Source organism: Mycteria americana, chromosome 21, assembly GCF_035582795.1.
Source record: "Mycteria americana isolate JAX WOST 10 ecotype Jacksonville Zoo and Gardens chromosome 21, USCA_MyAme_1.0, whole genome shotgun sequence".
NCBI classification, from domain to species: Eukaryota; Metazoa; Chordata; class Aves; order Ciconiiformes; family Ciconiidae; genus Mycteria; species Mycteria americana.
In genome coordinates this window covers 3984730-4004299 of record NC_134385.1, presented here as the reverse complement: position 1 = coordinate 4004299, position 19570 = coordinate 3984730, and the positions used below count along the sequence as shown (strand labels likewise).

General features: G+C 56.0%; 1 protein-coding gene across 1 annotated transcript in view; it reads right to left on the bottom strand.

Moving 5' to 3' along the window:
- TMEM50A (transmembrane protein 50A) overlaps positions 1-15457 on the bottom strand; it is a 71719-nt gene extending 56262 nt beyond the window's left edge. Inside the window, exon 1 of the mRNA XM_075522167.1 lies at positions 15448-15457. The gene's annotated coding sequence lies outside the window, so the exon portion shown is untranslated. The remainder of the gene's footprint in view (positions 1-15447) is intronic.
- Between the last annotated feature and the right edge of the window lie 4113 nt (positions 15458-19570).

Below are 19570 nucleotides of genomic sequence, written 5' to 3'. Positions count from 1 at the left end.
TTGGGCACCCCGTTCCCGGAGGCGAGAGCTGACGGCACGGGACGAGCTTTTTTAAGGGACGTTTTAAAGGACGTTTGGATGAGGTGCTCAGGGACATGGTGTAGTGGTGGGCTGGGCAGTGTTAGGTTTACGGTTGGACTCGATGATCTTAAAGGTCTTTTCCAACCTATACGATTCGGTGATTCTGTGATTCTGTGAGCTCTGGAGGAAGCGGCTGAGCTGTGACCCCCCCCGCCACGCCAGCACCCAGCGCCGGCTGCGCGTACGGCGACGTGCAAGGGCTGCCACATCTTTCTTAGAAGCAGCTCTTTTGCTGGCGGTGAAACCGGTGGGTTTGCTAAACCAGAAATGCCTGGGTGGTTCTGCGGCTCGCAGGCAGCGAGGGTGCAGGCAGGGAGGGCACAAGTGCCGGCTGCCGGACCTGCGCTTTGGTTGGGAGCGTGCAGCTGCGGCCGGGCCGGCTCAAGGCTGGAGCTGCGTTTGCAGGGGAACGTTACGGCTCGGTGGCTTTTTGGCTTTGCCGTCCACTCGCAGCGATGCCCACAAAGCAAACCCAGAGCTTGGGGGTGGCGCGAGCAAAGGGGAAGGTTTGGGGCTGGGGTCTCTGATATTTTTTTTTCTATCGATATTATTATCGGCAGGAAATATTCATCCTCTGCGACGTGCCCGTCGCCTCTAGCCGGCGCGGAGCTCTCCCCGGACACGCGGGGAACAAACGCACCCGAAAGCCGACCCCACGCCGCGGCTGCGGGGGAGAGCTGTGCACCAGGCTCTGAACTGGGGGACCATCCCAGAGCTGGATTAATTGCACGAGCGCTGTTAATCGGTTGTTTTTAAAACACGCCCATTCCCGAGCCATGTTTTGCAAGTACAAATAGAACAGCGTCTTTAATCCCAGAAGCTCCCTCGATCAGTTTAAATTCCCTTGTCCTTTCTATGGGGTAGGTGTTTCACCTCATCCTGGTTCCATTTCGCAGCTCCCGTGGTAACACAACCAACGAAAAAGGACCCATTTTTTGTAAACGGATGTGAAAGGGCAAGAATTTAACAGGGGGTTGGTCCTCAAATCGCTCCGGAGCCTCACGGGGCTTTGGGGAGGAATTTTGGATCTCCACGAGTACCAGCGAACGCTAAATCATTGGGGATGTCTGTGACTCTCACCTAGATGCAAATAAACATGTGTCGTTAAGTGCCGCGCCTGGGCTGGTCGTTATTCTCCCCGACGCGTGCTGCCAGCGCCACGTAGGTACCGCGCCCGGACGACGTATGGAATACGCAGCAGGTTAGAGCCCCGGAATGTCCCCGCACGTCTGACTGCGGGAGCATTTCAATTTAAAGCCCCACCCGTGGAAAAAAAACGTGATTCGAAGGGACAGGAGGAGAAATTTTTATGATAAAGTTTGATTTTGCGGATCACGCAAGGACGATGACCAGGACCAGAAGCTGAAGGGGCTTGGGACCACATCCCTGGGGTGGTTTAGCCATAATTTAGGGAAAAGCCCCGACCACAGCCTCCCCCAATTAGTGCTGCTGGAGGATGTTTGGTCAGCATCAAAAATCAGCACCTAAATCAGCACAGCTGAGTCAGAGCTCCCATCTGGCACCTAACGATGTGGGGAGTGGGAAGATACCTTAAAAGCACCTTCCTCCTCCTCCTCCTCCTCCTGACTTTTCTCTCCGTCGACCCCAGTGGGGTCTAAGCCAGGTGAGGGCTGAGCCTCCCACCCCTCTTCTGCAGGGAAGAAGCTGTGAAATCCCAAACCAACCTGACTATTGCCCAAGAGGCTTGTAAAGCTGAAGCAGGCGGGGGTGGCAAGCGGGATGCTGCTGGGCTGAGCCACCCCGCTCCTCTCTGGGCCACGGGGGGGGGGGGGGCAGGTGCCCCTGCTGGAGGGGAGCAATGCCACCGCTCTGGTAGAGGTGACTTTGCTGCCCGTAGCCCCGCATCCCAGGGCTGGAGCTGTGGTTGCGGCGGGTGTCTGGCAAGCGAGACAAGGCGATGCTGTTCCGTGCCACAGACCCTGCTCTGTGCAGCAGCGGGTGTTTTCCAGCCTGGGTTGCTTTTCCCTTTTCTTTTGTGCCAGCATTTGCACAACCTCTGCCCCCTTCACCGCTCTCAAACCATTTTTCCCCCCCTTCTTTGCTTAAAAGCAGCAAACAAGCAGTTTTCAGCTGCAGTAAATACGAGCAGCTCTTTTTTTTTTTTTTCTTTCCCCCCCCCAGCCTCTACCAGCGCGGCAGGAATCTGTAGCGTCTTGGCTGATAACATCTTGATACGTCCGACCACCACCATCCATCGGATGAAAAACTCAATGGAGACCGGCAGCGGCGAGCAGCAAGGCGTGATGAACACCAAACTCTCCAAATCCCTTGAAATCGTACTTGCGTGCCCCGATGGCCAACGTCTTCTGGCCTGGCTCCTATAGGCCTGCGGATTTCGGTCACTCGGGCTTAGTTTACATTTGTTTTACTCCATCGGAGAGCTTCCGTTGCTTTTTCTTATGAGGAAAAATAGAAAAGGACAAATATCATCTCATGTTCCAATTCAACATATCTTCCCGTTTAGGGGAAAATTCATCTCTGAGGGTGATAATGGCAATTTTCTATGAGGAAACCCATCAGCCCCAGGCGAGGCAGCGTCCAACAGCGGCTCCTACTCCAGGCGTGAGCACCCGTTGGGTGCTGGCGTTTCCGCGGTCCAGCAGAAATGGCATCTTTAGGTGCTCCTGGAAATTTGCTGTGCCTATATTACTGGATCGGCTTTATTACTTAAAAAAAAAAAATATACGAAAATTATCCGCTGTTATTCGGGCAAAGCAGGAGGCCAACCGTACCCGTTGCCTTCCTCCTCTTCCTCTTCCTCACCAGCCCTCTCCGCAGCCAGTGCTGTTTATTCTGCTGCATGTGCTTCATATTTTTGCTTTATACTAATTCACATAAAATCCCTGTGAAGAAGAACCACCCATCTACACATATGGAAACAGTCTCGGCACGCAGTCCCCATACCCAGCTGGGAGTCGCAAAGCCGTGTACAGCTCACAATTAGGATCCAGACAAGTGGTGAATGTGGGAGAAAAGGCAGTTAAAAGGAGAAAACCACGGCATGTAAATGGGTTATTACTTCAATCACCCAATTAGGAATCTACGGGCTCTCTTCTTCGTTTCTTCTAAGGCAACAATATAATTAATTAAAGAGAAATGTCTCCTCCGCTCCTGTCTGTCACTCAGCTGCGAGTCCGAGCGAGCCTCCCATGAACCAGCAACTACAAACCATAAAATTATTAGTGAAAAAAAAAAAAAATAGAGAGGGGGGGAAAAAAAACCCCAACCCCAGCACCCCGAAGCCGCAGCGATATCGCCGGCCCGTTGACGCCACGGATCAGGTGACGCCGCTCTCCCACCCAGCGGATGCCGAGCCGTCGGCTCTGCCGTGCCGACCACAGAACCACCAGCCAGCCGGAGGCTACCTGCACCCCTGGTGGGGTTTTCCTCTTCCTCTCCTTCGCTGCCACCTCTCCCATCCCTCCTCTTCCTCCTCCCGCCAGCCAGCGGTTCCTCCAGGGGAGCCGGGATACGGGACGAGCGGGATGGCTTCCAACAGCATCTTCGACTCCTTCACCACCTACTCCTCCGCTTTCCTGCGCGGTGAGTACAGACCGGGCTCTTTCGTTCCTCGGTGGCAGGAAACATTGTTGGGTTTTGCATTTATTTTATTTATTTCTTTGCAAAGAAGCAAACCAGCAGCAAGCTCTGATGCGGCTTTGCTGGCACCTTGCTCCTCGCCGCTGCCCGCCGGGGTTTTCTGCTGGCTCTGCCATGCTCCGGGCCGCCGCCGTGTTTGTCCGGGTTTGGTGGGTGGTTTTCTCCCATTTTTTTTTTTTTCCCCCCCCTTTTCCTGTGCAATTGGGAAGGGTCGGGGCTGAGCGGTGCTGGGATTGATTCGATGTGTTTGCTGCCGTCCGAGTCGTCAGCGGGGTGCTGGGTGGGTGCAGCCCGCGGTGCCATGGGGGGAGCAAAAACCTGCAGAAACGTAAATTGCTTCTAAAGAGAAAGCGGTTCGCAAGGAGAGAAGAGCTGGGGGAGATGAGGGCTGCATTCAAGCTCACAATTTTATACGTTTACTTTTATATAATACTCTAAATATGAAAACAGACGGCAACTGTATATGGTGCTTTGCTAAATACATAACTCCGTTGGGCGATGAATTTGTTCAACCTGCTCTTCCCGGCCTCTCTGCACGCCCCGGGACACAACGCTCTCGTCCCTCCCGGCTGCCTCGGGACGGGCAAACTGCCCGCGGGAGGAGGTCGCTTCTCCCCACATTTCTCCTCTGCTCGGTCCCAGCTCCCGGCGGGATCTCACGTCCCCGGAACTGAACCCGCCTTCGTTTCACAACTGCCGTCCCCTGGTCGTAACTCCTCTGCGGCTGGGCTGCTGGGGGTGAACCGGGCGGGCTGCCGTGGGCTGGGGCTGGGGCTCCCAGGTGTGTGCCAAGACCTTTTTGGGAAGAAGCTGAGGGCTTGCTAATGCATCGGGCAAAGCTCTGCAAACCTCTGCCTTTTCCCTTCCCGATGCGGTTCAGGAGCAAAAACTTGAGCTGATCGTGGCTGCCAGGACTCGGGTCCTGAGCGATGGCTCGGCACGTCGCACTGAACCCAAGCAGATCGGGGGAGAGTAATTGTAAATCCCTACCCAAAGAGCAAAACGCAGCAGGTCACACAGAAACGTGTTGCTCCGGACCAGATTTTGGCCAATTTTTGAGAACGCAAAAGGTTACGCGTCCTTTCGCGGTGGATCGGTGGTGTCGAGCTGCACCACCCCATCCCTGCGGCTTTGAGTCCTCTGAGCAGAGGGCGTTGGAGAGGCAGCAGAAAGAGCCGGGGATGGATGGGGATGGGGGGTAAATCCGGAGCGGCTTCCCCAGCCCCAGCACGGACGCACCACGCTGGAGAAGGGGGCAAACAGGCAGAATAGCCACGTTCATCTCCATGCCCTCCGCTCGGAGATGGTGGCATTATAAATGTGTCCTTTGTACTTCGTGCGGCTAATTAAAGGCAGTCCCATGGCAAGGAAATAAGAGAAGTTTATAAAAAACATTTGCATGGTTCTTTTTAATCTATACTTCTCCCTCCACAAGCCAGATGAAGAAATGCCGGGCTTTAACTGGGCTTGCTCATTTAAAAATAAAAAGAGAGCGAGCACCAGAAATATCACGTCTTGTATGCAATTTCCATACAAATAGGAACTCATAAAAGCAATAAACATCTTTGTTTCAGACATAATTTTTTATTAAATGGGGGAGAATTAAATGATTGCACCAAGGATGGAATATGGCCAAATGGTGAAACATTTGTTTAGTATTAGGACAAGAAATCCTTGTTTCCTTTAAGGAGCTTAGTGTGTCTTCTCCTGCCCGGCTAGATTTGGGTGAGTACTGCAAAACATTCACGAACGTTCATTTAAATTCCTCATGGCTTTAGGGGATTCAACCGCATTCATAGTTTTTGTTTGCTTTTCTGGGCACATCCGTGAAAATGGGTGTTTGTTTGCACAAATATTTAAGGAATGAAACGAAAAATCCCAAAGGTATTCACTAGTTAGTCTGGAAACGCTTTTTTTTTTTAATAGAAAAGGGATTTTTCGGCTTTCCAATGGGGCGGGCGAAGGAGCCCGACACGGGAGAGCGGCACCAATCCCCGCTCGCGCGCCGGATTCACACCAGAGTAAAATATCTGGCAGGGACTGAAATAAATTTGCCTCCAGTCGATGGTTTTGGGGATATAAACCCCGTTTTTGGCGGCCAACACCAGCTTGGCCTGGGGGCTGCCTTTGCGTCTCTTCACGGCTCTTGGAGACCAGCCAGAAGCTGTAAGATAAACTGGGCTGAACTGGGGGGGACTCTCCCCTGCCGCTCCCAATGGCCGAACCCCGCCGTCGGTGCCAGCCCGAGCTCCCGGCACTGCACGTGGGACCGGACCGAGCCACGGCCGCGCTCCTCCGCGGGGCTGCCGAACGCTTTTCTTTTTTTTTTTTTTTTTTTGTGTTTATGCAAGGAAAAAATAACTGTGTCTTTTTCTGCTCCATCCGAGCACCCTGCGGCTCGGCTCCTGGGTCCGGCCGTGCCCTCCTGGAACCTCCAGAGCCACCGTCCTGGTGGCAGCCGGTTGTCTCTTAAGTCATCAAACCACAAATGTCACATCCGTGAGTCAGTTCTTCGTTACCGATGGCTATCGGGACGGGGGGGGGGGGGGGGGGCTCAGCCACAGGGGCTGGTTTCTCAGCAGCCACCGCTGTGTCTTCAGTGGAAATCTGCAGGGACGGCCGCGGGGCGGGATGCTCCGCAGAGCCGCCGAGGGAGGAGCGAGGTGCCGGCGGCTCCGATGCTCTCGGACCTTTCGGCTGGGGGTTGGGAGTTATTTCACCTTGGGGCGAGCCACCAACCTTGCTGGTGCCGCGAGCTGGCTCCTCTGCTTGGGAAGTGCGTGCTGGGCTCGTTCACCTCTCCCTAGCTCAGGTCGCCGATGTTTGACGTTTTTTTCCTCGGCCTTTGTAAATCCGAAAGCACGCAGGAACAGCGCGTAAACCATCGCCGTCCGTCCATGCACCTAAGTGAAACTGAAATGGCGTTATATCACTCTTTTTGCCTTTTTCTCCGTCGTGTCGGTGTCCTCGTGGGCAGCTGCCCTCACCCCGCCGCCTTCCCCAGGCGGCTTCGTGCCCTCGCGCACCATGCAAAGGGCACCAGGCCTCGGTCCTGCCGTCCAAGGAGGGAATTTTACTGTTTATTTTGCAAACGCACGAATGTAGGCACGCTCTCAGCCCCGTTTGGCCACGCTGCAGTGCTCAGGGCTGCTCTGAAGGAGCTGGGCCTGATCCTGGGGTTTAGCCCCTGCTTCGCTGCTTCTCCTGGGCTCTCCAGGTCCTCGCCTCCAGTTGATCGCGGCAAATTTCCTCCCGTCTCTGCACCACCTTCGCCGCTTTGCTAAAGGGAGCGGGCGGTCCGTGCGGGCGCGGGGAGCCCGAGGGTCCCTGCTGGCCTTTCGTGGCCTCGTTAGCCTAATGAACAGGCGAGGTTCTGCCTAAAGCGGGGAGTGCGGGGGCTCGGAGAGTCCCTGCGGAGCTGCTCTGCCCCTGGGGAAGGCAGCGGGGTGGTGGCCCCGTGCAGGGCAGCCTTGCCGGGGGGTCTGAAATTCCCCCCCCCCCCCGAGACCATCGTCCGCCCCGTAGGAGAAGAAATGAGCCATGATCCCATGGGGAACCCACCCCATCCCCGAAACACGGCAGCTTGGACGGACAAACGGACTTCTCCTGGCCCTGGACCTGCCCCAGCAGATGCTGGAGGAGGAGCAGGAGGAAACCCTGCGGTGACGGAGCCGGTGCCGGTCGCCTTTGGCTTCTGAAAGCGGGTGACGCCGACTGCCCGGCTGCGGCGGGCAGCCGTCATTTCTTCTCTGGAAAGTTGCCGTGTCCCTGCCTTTCCCCCGTTTGCCACGAGCGGGGATTAGTCAGAGTTTCGCAACTGCTGCGGTGGGGGCTGCGGTCTCAGGCTGCCGCCGCGCCAGGGCCGGCACGTCCCGGGGTGCGGGGAAGCCGCCCGCTGCTCCGGCTGTGCCCCGGTCCTCGCTGCACCCCCAAGTCCCCAGCAGCTTTCCTCACCTGTCGGGGCGGAGGTGATGGCCCTGGCTCGCCCCAAGCAGAGGTTTCTTTTTCCACCCTTCCCATAACCGGCCACCGCGGGATTCCTGCTCGGCAAACTTCCTTTTAATGGATTTCTGTGTTTCTTCCTAACTGCAGAAAACTGTAACCCTGACAGTATTTCGAGTCGTTTTTTCCTCCTCCTGCCACGCCGTGCTCTGGGCAACGCCTGCAGCGGAGGCTGGGTGAGCGGGTACGCGGGTAACGCCGGGCACGCGTAATGGCGTCACCAAGCTTTGCCGTCACGTTTCCCTAAAGGCAGGTGCTTTGTCTCATCCTCTATCACCCAAGGTGATTTTTTTTTTTTTTTTTTTGTTAACATACGGGTAACTAAGCTCGCCGGCAGCGTGTCGCACCAGGGCTCTGCGGTGCTGGGGTGCTGGGGCGGGAGGCGCGAGCACGTGGACCGTGCCTGCCTGCAGGCAGATACGGTGTCTGTGTCTGCAGGGGGGAGAAGCCAGGCAGAGCCTGCGTGCTGGGCAGAGGAGGGATGGACCTGCAGGCGTCTGCACGCTCGTGAGCATTGCGCTCCCCCTGCGTGTTTGCACGCCCGTGAGCATTGCAATGCCCGCAGATGTCTGCACGCCCATGAGCGTTGCAGTCCCCGTGGGTGTTTGCACGCCCGTGAGCATTGCAATACCTGCAGATATTTGCACACCCATGAACATTGCAATACCTGCAGATGTCTGCACACCTGTGAGCATTGCAGTCCCCATGGATGTTTGCACACCCGTGAGCATTGCAGTCCCCATGGATGTTTGCACACCCGTGAGCATTGCAGCCCCCGTTGACATTTGCACACCCGTGAGCATTGCAATACGTGCAGATGTCTGCACACCCGTGAGCATTGCAGTCCCCGTGGACGTTTGCACACCTGTGAGCATTGCAATACCTGCAGATGTTTGCACACCCGTAGCCATTGCAATACCTGCAGATGTCTGCACGCCCATGAACATTGCAGTCCCCGTGGGTGTTTGCACACCCGTGAGCATTGCAATACCTGCAGATGTCTGCACGCCCGTGAGCGTTGCAGTCCCCGTGGACGTTTGCACACCCGTGAGCATTGCAATGCCCGCAGATGTCTGCACACCCGTGAGCATTGCAGTCCCCGTGGACGTTTGCACACCTGTGAGCATTGCAATACCTGCAGATGTTTGCACACCCGTAGCCATTGCAATACCTGCAGATGTCTGCACGCCCATGAATGTTGCAGTCCCCGTGGGTGTTTGCACACCCGTGAGCATTGCAATACCTGCAGATGTCTGCACACCCGTGAGCATTGCAGTCCCCGTGGACGTTTGCACACCCGTGAGCATTGCAATACCTGCAGATGTCTGCACACCCGTGAGCATTGCAGTCCCCGTGGGTGTTTGCACGCCCGTGAGCATTGCACACCCAGGAGCTCCCCTACGGTCACGGCTCAGCCAGAGCCTGCTCTCACCCAGCACCCCCGATCCCTTCGCCCCCCACCCCTGCACACCCCCCCCCTCTGCCCCCCCAGCTCCCTGGGCGCGGAGGGCTCGGGGAACCCCGGTGCCGCCCCGGCCCTGCACACGCGCGCGCTGGCCCACGTGCCGGGGCCTGGCACGCGGCACCGTGTGGCCACGGAATCTGGTTTGCCTCCATTCATCCTCCCCTCGCGGGGAAGGCCTGCGCGCTCGGAGCTCGCCGGCTCCTGATTGACTGTCAGTGGCTTTGCCTTTTCCAAGAGAACCCCGCTGACTGGTGGCATGTCTTTTTTTTTTTCTTTTTTTTTTTTTTTTAAATATATTTGTGTGTGTGTGTGCATGTGAATGAGTATAAATCCATTGTCTCTCATCACCTTGTTATGACCTAATGGGGGTAGAGAGACAGTGGCGTTCCCCTTTGCTGAGCACTTTAATTCATGATGATTTCTTAGACTTGATCTCCTCTGATACGTCGTCAGTGTTTGCGGTCCACTGTTTTGGCCGCGTACGGTTTGGGAAACAAAGAATGAGTTGTATGTTTGCAGGCTCAGATCCACACATGGTTGGCATTAGGAGCAAGAATGTGACTTCCCATCCGAAGCGACGAGCCCGAGCCACGGGCCACGCTGTAAATACTGCCCGAAAGAGGCTGAGCACCGGCGGGGAGAACATGGAAAAACCTGCCAGGAGGTCTCCGGTGGCATCGGGGCACCGGCGACGGGGGCTCGGGGCTCAGCCCCGAGGATGCGCGTCCCCTCTCCCTCCTGCTGCAGGGTGCCTTTGCACCCGATTTTTCTCCTGGGTACCTCCAGGGTGGGAACAAGAAGTTCCTGCGCGGGTGACGTCCGTTAGCTGAGCAAGGGACGCCGGATCCAGGGGGCTGAGCTCTCCCCCAGGGCTTCCCATCACGCTCGCGTTTGCCTTGGCTCCGGTGCTTCGGCCCCGACGCGCTGGGGACGGAGCGGGCGCAAAGGCTGGGGCTGAATCCGCGCTCCTGGCCCCTTCATCCCAGAGATCCCAGCGGCCTTTAACTTCAGTCCTTGGCCAAAAAACATTAGCCTTGCCCTGTCGCTGGTATAACCTCTGCGGGACCCGCTGGTGAGCGCGGGCAAGGTGACGACCTGTGCCGCTGCCTGGCTTCTGCTGCCGCGGCTCCGAACCCAAGGCTGGCCCTCTTGCCGAAGGGGGATTCGTGATGCGCCGCTGCCGGGGAAGGCGGAGGGAGCGGGGGGCTGAAGCAGCCCTTCTTTTCAGGGCGGGCACGTGCCCCGCGTCGTAAGAGGGGAGACGTTCGGCTGCACCGGGCCGGGGGTGCCGACGGCAGCGCCCTGGGGTGGCGGCACCGGGGGGGGGAAGGGAAAGCGAGTGAAGACGCGCTGCAAACCCGGTGCGGTGCCCGCGGTTATATGCAGGCTATCGGCATTTGCTGGAGCACGGGGAAGCGTCGCCAGCGTTAGTGCCGGCTGAAACTGTGGATGCTTCAGCTTTTTGGTTACAAACACAAATCCTCCTCTGCCCTCTGGATCTGCTGCCGCTCCCTGCCTCGTCCAGAAGAATTTCTCTCCGTTTCCACTCATTTCTGCCTCTTCCCTTTGCTTTCCTTTGCCGGCCTTGCCGGGGCAGCTGCCGTGCCGGCAGCGGATGTGGTTTCCCGGCCGGTGGGGACAAGGAGGCCTTTGGCAGAAGCACCCCCGGGGGTCAGCTCCCTCCTGGCACCCCCCCGGCAGAGACGGGCGCGTGGGAAAGGCGGGCACGGAGAGCACCCACCTCCCACGCGGGGCACCGGCGTCCCGCCTCGGCTGCTTCTGAGAGGGCAGGATGTGGCCCCCGGGCACCGGGTGCTGTACGGACCGTGGTGACGCCGCGACGCACCGACAGCCTAAAGCAACCCCCGAGCTGGCCACGACAGCGGTCTGCGGGGTGCCAGGCACAGCCTTCGACCGCAGCGTTATCCTCCTTCTCCTTGGCTCTTGTCTTTCTAAAAATGCTTTAATTTTTTTTTTTTTTTTTTTTTTTCAAGAAAGTGGGACAGCCGACGTGTCTGCAATCTGGGGGTATTTTCCATAACATAAACATATTAAAAAGAAAAAGAAAAGGGAAAAGAAAAAGAAACAATGATTTTCCATTCCCACTGGAAGCAGCGAGCGCGTTTGGAACATGAGGAACGTATTACTCAAGCTATTGTAAAATAAAATATAAAAACAACCAAAATAGGAGGAGAAGGGAGAGATTTAAAAAAAAAAAAAAGAAAAAAAGGCCTCAGTTGGGAAGGGAGACACTGAAAAATGGGCTTTTTTTGAACAATCTGTGTTGTGCAGGAGGGCCCCGTAGAGACCCGGCCTTTGCCTCTGGGATGGCCAGACCCTGGCTGGAGGGATAAGAGGCTCCCGGGTTTGTATTTCCACGTGGGGAGATGCAGCCCTGCCTGTGACGGCTGGCAAGGGACCTCCCGCCACCCCGCCTGGTCCCATCACCCCAGCGAGGAGCATCCCACGAGGGATTTGCATCCCCGAGGTGCCACCAGTTTCACGGCCACGATTTGGGGCAGTGGGTGGCTCCGAACCACTCCGCCAGCACCGGCCACGTATCCATCCCCGCCCCCCCAGCCCGCCCCGCCGGGGTCCGGGGCACCGACCGCCCTCGCCGAGGTCTCACCGGTGCCTTTGGCATCGTGGCAGGGTTTGACCTCGTAACCACAAGCTGTCGGCGTGGAGAAGCCGCGTGCTCACAGGGAGCCCGGCCGGGAGGAGGCACCTTCCAAGGGTCTTTTCTCCTGGTAATGATGGGATTTAGGGCTCCGGTGCTGCTTTTTTGGTTTTTTTTCTTTTAGTCACTCTGTGTGTGTGTGTTTATGGCAGCTATATTGGGATGTGATTTCACAAGGCAGCATGGTTTTTGTTAAAATAGCTTCTAAAAAAATCAAAACAAAATGGTAGGAATGATGTTAGCGGCACAACCCTGGACCAAAGTCTGCCCTGGCTTCTCGCACCCTCTGTGCCTCCTGGGTCCTGGCCAGGGCTCAGTCTGGCAGAAGGACAGACAGACAAAGGGTGTTGCAAACTCTCCGCCTGCCAACGGAGAGCGCGCCAGTGCCCGTGATTGCGGGACGGGCTGAGCTGGTCCTTAAAAGATACTCATTGCGTTAACGAACCTCGGTCGGGGCTTTGCAAGAGGTTTCCCGCACGGCTCTGGGTGCAGCACCAGCACCCCAGGACGGAGCTGACAGCACGGGGTCCGTGTGTCTGTTAGATGGGTGTTGGTTAAATAGTGCTTCTCTTGCAGCTGGAGGGGAGTTTTCTTGGAGGAAAACCTCAGCAAACAACTGGAGCAGTTGCTTTCTGATCTCTGGAGCGAGCACGTGGGTTATTCCCGGGAGCGGCACATTTCCTAACCAGCACCGCAGCCCGCGCACGCCTCCCGTCCAGCCGCCGCCGCTAGCGGGGCTGTTACAGGAATATCACCAGCTGTAGCTCGATTCCTTTCCCAACAAGAAGCCAAAAAGCCGGGGAGGAAGCTACACTCGATTACAAATACTAAAAACTCCCGCGAAAATTGCCTATTTCCATTCCCGTTCATATTGCTTACGAAATACTTAAAGGAATACTGCTCCCTGCGCCCCACGCGCAGCGACGGTGGGTGCAAGCGGGTGGCAAGAAGGTGCTGGCGCTGGGAGTGGGGCCGCGCATCGATGGGGTGCACGGAAAAGCCGGGGAGGCTGTTTCTTCACAGCCTGGCAGGCATTAAATGCCAGACACGGGCTGCACTGTTTGCCTTTAAACTGGAAGCATATGCAAGGAGATAATTTAAGGACAGAGCACGGTGCCGTGATTTCAGTGACTCGAAGTCAGGAATAAACTACTTAGCGGGGATTTGCGAAAGGCCGTGCTGTTTTCCCTCATTAGGAGAGGGAAAGTGCCGGCCAGAGAACGTAAAGACGAAATCAGATGTGCTGTTCCAAAATTAAGCCCTTGTTCTGCAGCTCCTTTGCACCGCGCTACGTTTTACTGGCCGCTTTTGTGCCCAATTACCTTGAACCCTGTAATTAAACACCTTTTTTTATTAGCCCTGAGTTGGTTTGGAAAAAATCTCACCAAATGAGTGAGCCTACCATTTTTTTTCCATAAAACTCAGCAAAACTGCCAGGCTGGGAGGGGCAGCCCCAGCCCCGACTCCTCGTCCCTGCGCAGGGTGGTGGGACACCCACCAGCATCTCGGCCCCGTTCCCATGGGGGTTGGATCCCACGCACGTGCTTTAAACCTTCCCTACCTCTGCAGCTAACAGGGACCTCGAAGTGGCAAAGCCTTTCAGAGCCGAACTGACGCCACGTCAGTGTCGGGCGTTTGCTTTTGCACCTCGAGCTGGGCGCAGAGCTTCATTTCACTTGGTTTTTCCCAAAATATCACGTTTCCGCTCCCTGTTAGCTCTGCTTTCACCGAGCGTGGCAGCCCTGCGATCACAAGCAGGGGTTTGACCCGCTTTTGCAAGCCCGGGGGCTCCTGAAATCCATCACTGCTTGCTCTCTCTTGCCGATTTTGGGGACTTTGGGTCTGTTGTAGGAAGGGCTGAGTTTGGGCTGGCATTATGGAGATGTCTCGTGGTGGGACCTCGGTGCGCGTCAGGGTGTTGCTGGGAGCCGGAGCTGGGCAGTTCAGTCCTGAGTCCTCCATCCTGCAACTCTCCCCATCACCTTCCTCCCTCAGATGGAGGTCGGTGGGATAACAGATGCCCATGAGAGAGTTCCCGATCAGCTCCCGCTTTGGTTAACTCTTTCGAGCCCAAACTGTGCTAGCTGGCACCACCAACACACATTTTTCTCCTGTCATTTGCACGGGCTCATTCCTGCTGTGATGCCCGAGTTCATCTTCATTTACTCCGAGGCAGAAGTATAGGATATCATTAAAATGCAAAAATGTTGCTCATATTTAGTAGAAATATGTGCCGATCCATCCTCCAGGGTTTGCTTTGCCCGGGTAGCCCTGGCCGGAGGGGACGTTATCGTTGGGAAATGTAGCTCTACATGCTGTGGTTGGATCTGGCCGGGCGGAAGACAAATGGGGTTGGTTAACGGTGATGAAGGAAGCCCACAAAAAAGCTGAATCTGTGATGGTGGGAGGGATTGGGACCCACAAAGTCGGAGCTTTACCCACAAAGTTGGGTATTTGGTGGGACAAGCAGGTCACCTGCGATGCCGGCTCCCAGCACCTCCATCCTGGCTGCACCGGGAGCAGGACGCCCTTTGCGGGAAGGGTTAAACGGGACCAGCAGCACTGGGATTCCTCCTGCACCACCCAGAAAGTCCACACACGCTTTGGTGTAGGAGGTGGATTAGCCAAGCCCTTAAGGGTGGCATCTCGTAGTTGTTTCAAACCTCTTTCTACCTCGACACCATTTAACCCAATGCCCTGCAGAAATCATTGTTCCGGCGGTCGCTCTCACCGTCCCGCACTGCGTCAGAGGAGATGAAATACCCTCATCACGTCCAACAAGAGCAGGGGCGTTGGGATATGCTTCCGAGGTGGGGTATTCACAGTTTGTCTCCCCAAACTTTCACTGGAGACATCCCACCTCCCGTCCCCGACCACCTCTGCGGTTCCACTGCCGCCGTTCAGCGGGCGAGCAAAGCCGTCCCTCGGCGCTGGGAGATGGAAAGACCCCGATCCTGCCAAAACCCAACCCCCTTGAATCCCACTGACATCAATGGAAGCGGGGAGCGTTTGCTGGGGGCAGGATGGGCTCGTCCCCGTTGTGTCTTGAAATGCCAAGAACGCGAACGCGAGCCTGCCGGGGCTCGTGGGGCTTTCCTCCGGTTAACGTCACGTCTAGGGTGGCTGGTTGAAATCGGGGGCTCCTCGCTGCCGGAAGTGGGATGCACACGTGGTGCCGGGACCGTGTTGCGTGGCAGGGTCTGGTGCGGGGGGTTTGCCGCGGCCGAGGGGTGGGAGACGGCGAAGCGTTTGTCGGGGAGCCCCTGCGCGGCGCGTGCGGGGTCCTTGGGGAAGGCTGTGGCAGAGCTGCGGATTGAACCCAGACGTCTTTGCTTCCCCCACCAATGCCTTCTCCCGGAGCTCGTGCTTCCTGCCAGCAAGGGCCCACCGCTTGGTTGGAGGAGAAAATGTAAAAACATTCTCGAAAACCACCAGTTCTGGAGGGTCAGGCAGGCGCAGAGCGGCTCAGACCCCAGGACACGGCTGAGGTTGCGTTTCGCAGATAAGATCCCCTCTCTCCCCACAGAGCTGGCTGCTCGTGTGAGACCGAAAGCCGCTACTGTTTTGTCTGGGCAAGTTCTCCATTTCTCTCGTCTCCAGCCCCAACCTGCTGCTGAACCGCTCCAACTTCCCGGGCTGCTGTCTGGGCTGGGGCGAGGAGCCCGCTCATGGTGTCAGCCAGCTGACCCAGGCAGACAGGCACCTCCTGCTTGCATACGAACTTTTATAAGAAACTTCTGCAAAAAAAAAAAAAAAAGAGCTCATGCTGATGAACGCGGGGCCGGGGGTTTGATGGAGGCAAGCAGGCGCGGTTCCCCTTCCAGGCTGCTGGAGATGGATGAGGAGCAACCAGTGACTTAACAGCAGTCCCTAAATAACATCGCGTTTGATTCGTCTGAGTTCATAGCCAGAAAACAGAAAAGTACCTTCTGCATCGTTTTTAGCCTGTGACTAATTCCTCCAAGCTGGGGATTTGTTCTGTGCCTAAAGGGATGCGTAAGTCCTGGGTGAATTTGCAGGCTGAACCCTCTCGGGGGCTGGTTTTCTGGAGCTGCTCTACAACCACCAGACTTATTGGTGGGGGGATGTCGGGCAAACCGACACCGACGAGAGTCTTTATGGAAAGGCAAATACGAAAGCAAATGTTTGCACCGGAAAAAATAATCCGAGGAAGGAGCAGAAGCAACGTAACGCAGAGCCCATCTAGTCAAAGTCACCCGACCACAGCCCTGCTGTGAAATAGCATCACCGGGAGTTATTCATAGAAGTGAAAGTAGTGAATAATTGCAGAAAGCAAATGAACCTGGAAAAAATGGTGCAGGCCTGCAGGAAAATTTGCAACTGGAACCAGAGGCCAGTTTTCTCAGAATTACTTTGCTGTACGTGAGTCGTTGATGGCAGAGTTTGAGGTTGCTCCGTGTCGCTGCTGGAGGATCTTCACTGTTTCTCCTGCGGGTTGCCAAGAAGTCTGGCAGAGATGGCAGAAATCAGGGATTGATCACGTAGGGATGAGAAACACCTCACACGGGAAGAGCTGGTCCTTGCCCAGGACCTTATTTTTTGTGGAAAATGGCCATTGTGTTGCACTGACAGAAATGTTTGGGGTGCAGTCGTGGCACTGGCATTGCAAAAGCCTGAACCTCATCTGTACCTTCTGCCTTGAGCTATAAGGTAGAGTTAATGAGCCGTGCGTGCCCGTGATTTCATGGGCAAGCTGCTTGAGGAGCAACCTGAGTGAGGAGGACCCGGGGTGACGACTGAATGCGGAGATGCAGGATCTGCCCGCGGGGCTGAGCAGGCAGCTGCCCGCAGGCGACCCGTGCGCCGCTGGCCGTTTGCTCATGCTCCACGCCAAGCAGCATCGCAATGGGCTGGAGAAACGCGCTGCCAGCCTCCTGTTTGCATTTCTCCAGCTGTATGCGATGCTGCTTGGTGCAGACCTTGCCGCTTCGTTGGGCTCCGGGGTCCTGTTCTTCCCCTTCCTGAGCTCTGCCTTTAAATATCAGTTTTGGGGGCTTTTCCAAACCGTTCTCTTGCTGGAGAACAACCATCAGCCACCCTGCGCTGGCACTGCTCTGCAAAGCTCATCTGCCTGCAGACAGGTGGGGAAAACCCTTGTGTGGATGAAAGCTGGTGGATTAGGCGCATTTATAAACCACGCATTTGTAACGCACCTCCTGTGATCTGCCTCCTTCCCAACCCGCCGGCTCTGCCCCCGTCGGGGCTCAGCCCAGGCAAGAGAAATGGGGTAACCGCCTCGGGGGGAAGATGGGGAAAGCACTGGGGCTGAGGCAGGAGGGGAGGAGATGCCCGTGCCGGTGTCACTGCTGGCCACCGCAGCGTGCCAGTGGCTCTCCCGGAAAGGCGTCGCAGGCTGAGGTTTGGCGGGGGGAAACTCTCCACCTCCAGCAAGAGGATATTCCAGGAAAAGCTTTGGAAATTTAGCAAAGCTGCCCCGAGGCATCTCCGCTGCCCTGTGGTCAGCCAGCGTCAAGTGGCACGACCCTGTCATCCTTTTCAGAGCAAGATGCAAATAATGCACGAGGCCACCATGGAAAGCACGTCTATGGGCTGCCTGGTGAAAGGGGTGTCTGGGACTCTCAGATCAGCTGGGTGCCCTCGGGGTGACCGGGCTGGGTTCCCTTTGCGATACTGATGTCCCACAGGGAAGTTAAACGGATATAGTGTGCTTGCACTTGCCTGTAAAGCTGCTTTTGCTGAGACGTGACCCTAAGATGCTCTATCAGACCTGAACCAAAAGGGAAATTGGAGTTCCCTGTCTGATGCCAGCGCCCGTCGCAGGCAGCTGCCAGTCCCCTCTGCCCTCCTGGGGGGGGGTGAGCGCCCGTTTCTGTCCCCACATCCGAGGGGTATTTGCAGATATCGCAGCCCTGAAGCAGCCGAACCTTTGGCCAAGGTTTGCTAACAGCCAGGTGCCCTTCGCAGGGAGGTAGGTGAGCGTGCGGGAACGTGAGCGGTTCCCAGGGTTCACTTTCTCTTCGCGTTTGACTTCCCCAAAGGGATCACTCAGCAGCCGGAGCCCAGCACGGCCTCGCTTCACCCCGCCAGGGCTCGAGCACGTACCCTGGCTGCTGTTTCGGTGGGTGGATGCAAGACCCCAAGGGTCCCTGCAGGCTCCCTGCTGCCCTGCAAACCTCAGCGTAGCACGGTTTGATACCCAGCATCCCCCCAACGTTTTGGGCCAGGCCGTAGGGAACAGCAGTGAAAAATGCTCTTTAGGAAACCCCATTGCACATTCAGATGCCGCACGGGAACAAGAGGTCAATTTTCCCACCTCACCAGGGATGGGAGACGAGCGATGGGGCAGTTTTGCCAACGCACGGCTATTTTCCGAGGCAAGAAACGGCTTTCTGCAGCCTTTTCGTGTTGCAAGAGTGCTTTGCTCACACGTGCAGGAGGATTTCCCTGCGCCCCAGCCCTCGGCGCTCTGCCCGGGAGCCCTTCCGTGACAGCAACTCCTCCGAGCGCCTCTCCTTGCAATTAGAAATCATATCGTGTTTTTCTGCGTCCACCCCGTTGTACTTTTCTCGTCGTCATGTGCCTTTCGGTTCCTCTTTCCACCATCCAGACGTTTCCCCTTTTTCTTTCCTTTGGAATTTTTTTTATTTCTCCCCCTGTCGCGTTTTGGGTTTTGAAGGGCTCGGCACCGCCCCAGGCTCCGGCGGCTCGGCCGTGGGACAGGCACTGCCCGGGGCCCCGGCGCTCAGTCCCTTCCCTTGCGGTTTCGGCTGTGCTGGGCTCCAGGGGCTCCGAGGAAGGTCTGTCCAGGGGTCCCAGGTGCCCCATGAAATGCTCACCGTGACTTCAACCATCTGCCTTCCAACGTGGGGAACGGACGCGTTGGAGATGTCTCCATGCAAGAAGAGTCCTCGTTCCCCATAGGGTCTGGCACGAGGCATCGCACTCCCCTAAAAGTCCTCTGAAACCCCCGAAGAGAGAGAAACTCCCATGAACTCAAATAGCTCTGAACAAAGCCCAATGTTTCCAGTTGTGCCATCCACCTTTGGGCATTTTTGGAGGAGGTGGGATGTCCTTAGGTGCTCCATAACCTTTGCATGAATAGTTCCTTTTCTCTGCATAAGCACATTCTTAAAGGAGCATTGGGCTTTCATTCTCCACTTACTTCAACCGTCGTACTTCTCTGTTCACTTGTTTAAATCAAGCATAAAGCTCTAACTGTTCTTTGAATATTTATGACTAGTTTTTATCTCATGCCATGCATACAAAACATACTTGATTTCTTTCCTAAAAGTTTTTTCAAGTGCAAAGTTTTAAAAACATGTGGCTTTTATTGCAGGCAGGAATGAATAACAGCATTCCACCAGTAACCACATTAAATGGAACAGTAATATTCATATGCGTAAGGGCAAAAGCTGCCTTGTTTCCTATTTGCAGTTGAACTCTGAAATTAATTAAGAACTAAAAGGATCTGACAGTCATTAGGATCTTTTAAAAAGGAGTGGAAGTGGCAGATGGGACCCACGCTCCAAAAAGCTCGTCCGTGCTATCAATAGCACAGAGGATGTGAGCCCTGAACATGCTCCTCATTGTCGGGCCGTTCTGGGGACAGGAGAATCGCGGTCCCGAACAATGAAGAATGGCACTTTCGTGACTTCAGAACCACAGGATTCACGTCAATCGCACTCGTGCTCCTAAGTCACTTCGCAGCTTTTGAAAACCTCATCTCATCCCGTCGGCGC